Here is a 3282-nt window from a genome sequence, read left to right on the forward strand (position 1 = left end):
CATACATAGCATATGATATATTCTAAATAATTGTTTTCTGCTGAAAATTGTGTGAGTAAACTATACAGAATGTTACTTTTATAGCACCCCATTCAAAATTCTTAAAAAAAAAAAAAAAAAAAAAAAAAAAAAAAAAAAAAAAAAAAAAAAAAAAACAGCATCCAATATACAATTTACAAATTTACAAATTTTACGATCAAAATGTGTATCAAACCCTTCCGTTTAAGTGTGGTGGAAGATTAACCTTTTTCTAAGGACTATTTATGCACCAGTAAAACGCTCTTAATTTTCTCATTTGATTTTGAAAGTTATTACATATTCTAGCATCTTATACAATACTGTACTGGCGGATTCTTGGTCTTCATCCCATGTGACGTTTATATTTTCTCTTTCCAGGACAAAGCGGTAATTTTGACCACCAGGTAAATGAGGGCCTGGTGTGGTGACATGAAGCTGACCTCTGATGACGTCAGAGATCGAGAGACTTGCTCTCCTGTGACGTCACCAGAGGCGTCCTACCGTGTTACCTGCCACCCACCGAGGAGTCCCATGACGCCCAGTGTCTCCGTCTCCCCGCCTCCACCCCCGGGCTCCTAAAAGGGGGGCGTCCGAAATGTCCCCGGGGGAACAGGGAAATAAAAAAAGGATAACAAAAGCTGATTCGAAGGAAGGCTTCTGCATCAAGGAAATTTCATCTAGCAAACAACCCACATCGGAAAACTGTATCGATTCATCTCTTTAGTAGGTAGAACAATAATGTAATACTTGACGATACTAAATGCTTTTGAGAAAAAAAAATCACAGGACAGAAAAATCATACAAAGAACTTCCAGCAAGTGATTCTCGCATAAACGAACTAACAAAAGCAGTAACACATACTCGACTCTTTAAATGTCTGAACTATGCAGTGATAATAATGAAAAGTGTATCTAACTATTGCATTCACTGCTGTAATGACTTTGTAACATAATTGTTAATAAGATATCAACCATTTCTATTATACACGGTGACATCTTCTCAAAGACCTCTAAACTTGATCGATTTCTTTTATTCTCAATTGTACATGACATCACAGACCTTTCTTCAATTGGCATCGTGATATACCTATAATTAATGCTTTATTGATAAATGAATAAATGAAAAAGGGACATTTTAAATGGCACGGGTCAAATATATCCGAAAACCGCCTAAATAATAGAAAAAATAAGGCTGGAAAAATCAAATTCGCAGAAACCAAAAAGAAAGCTGGCAAAAAAGTAACAGGATCAAAACACGTTCCGTGAACCTTTAGAAAGGAAATGAGATTGAACATTATGAAAATGCAATGGAAAGACAAGACGAGCTAATTAAACAAGACGAAAAATTAGACAGATATAATAAAAAAACGTTAAAATAGAATCGGAGCAACGTGATACTTGAAGACAAATGGAACGGAAAAGAAAGAGAAGAAAAAAATAGTGAGTTTTTTATTTGAGCTCAAAAAAGAGAAAGAGAGCTCGCGATCCGAGGTTTATCACATCGCTCTCCTGTACATCATAAAAGTGGCTGTAAATGTTTTAATGAGTGTTGGGAGAGGATGAAACTGGGTGCCCTGAAGTGATTTGTGTTTTATAGGGGGAGGGGGGTGAAGGGAGAAGAAGAAAGAGGTAGGGGCGGGGGATGGGGAGAGGGAGAAGGAGAGTTTTAAGAGTTTATAGCGGCGTGTTTTATAGATGGTGAATCTTGCCGCCAGAATTGACGGAACCGTCAGGCCCCGTGACCACAAAGACAGAAATACAGGGAGACGAGAAAAAAAAAAAGAAGAAAAATGGCAAATTCACGCAATTCTATAAAAGTTTATTTTGGCAATTTGCTGTGTCTGTGGTGCAGAATTCTGACAGCCTGCAAAGTCAGATAAACGTGGTGAAAACCTGCAAAGAAAAATCAATGTATCGCAGGTGAAAATACCCAGAGAGAATTGAACTAAAAAGCCCCGCCAAAGGAAAATAACGCCTCAGCGATGGAAACATTCTGCAATCTTAGTATAAAGAGCTTAGGAATATTAGATAAAAAAGAAAGGACATCTAAACAAACGGGATAAATTCCAGCAAAACAATCGAAGGGTGTGACGGCAGGCAACACCCCATACCGAACGCAAAAAAACACAGTGAGTGAAAATACAGAAAAGTAAGAAATACGAAGAAAAACAACTAAGAGGAAGACAATGTAACATGACTGCGAGGGAGTATCTGCGCAGGTCAATATCACACTGTCACTCGCTCTCCATATCCTTTTTGTGCACCGATATCCTAGATCATAAAACCCATGGAGAAGTATCCTCACGTTGTGTAAACTCTATCGCTGCCCTCCCAAAGGTTCTGCTGCCCCAAATTTTTTCTTCTTCTTCTTCTTCTTTTTCAGGTCATCTTCGTTTTTCCCTCTCCCCGGTAGAGGTATCTACGAAGATGTTAATTTAAAAAAAAAAAATTAAAATATAGATATTTATATATGGAAAACCAATCTCCCATGGTGGTCGAGGGGGTCTAAATCCCCTACCTTATAACAGAGATTATACTGTGTCTGTGTTCTATGTTCCTATGTGTAGATCTAGCTAGCCAGATCATGGTATAACACTTTATAAAGGAAGTTGTTCATATCAGTTATATCGAGCACTCATATCATTCACTACAGATAAAGCTATTTAGTTGCGCAATGTAAACATGTAGGTAAACATATAGATGCAAACATACGTTCAGGAAATATATGCTTTAAGGGATGGATACATGATTATACATACATACAAACATATATATCTATATATATATATATATATATATATATATATATATATATATATATATATAGATAGATATATATATACAGAGAGAGAGAGAGAGAGAGAGAGAGAGAGAGAGAGAGAGAGAGAGAGAGAGAGAGAGAGAGAGAGAGACTCACATACATATATAAAACTTATCTTGTTCATTTATGGTATACATGCAGTATGAAAAGTTTATTTCAACACAAATACAATAAGCGATTATCAACATAAATTCTTATGTATATCTTATATCAAACTAGATCATGACCCAATACTTTATATCTAAGGAAAATATTGGTATAAATCCAGCAAAATGCAAAAGTATCAAGACTTCCTTTATAGAGCTTGTTCCATGGTCTGGCCATATATTTCCGAAGACGAACACCAAACCTAAGTGCGACCCTCAAATATTTTCACCACCCTACCCTTCCCCAGCTCCCCCCCCCCCCACACACATACACACACACAAACACAAAAACACCCAT

General features: G+C 36.8%; 1 pseudogene; it reads left to right on the plus strand.

The window, feature by feature from the left end:
• The window catches only part of LOC137653159 (LIM/homeobox protein Lhx1-like), a 57896-nt pseudogene extending 56278 nt beyond the window's left edge, over positions 1 to 1618 (plus strand).
• The last annotated feature ends 1664 nt before the right edge of the window (positions 1619 to 3282 follow it).

Source organism: Palaemon carinicauda, chromosome 14 (assembly GCF_036898095.1).
Source record: "Palaemon carinicauda isolate YSFRI2023 chromosome 14, ASM3689809v2, whole genome shotgun sequence".
Classification (NCBI taxonomy): Eukaryota; Metazoa; Arthropoda; class Malacostraca; order Decapoda; family Palaemonidae; genus Palaemon; species Palaemon carinicauda.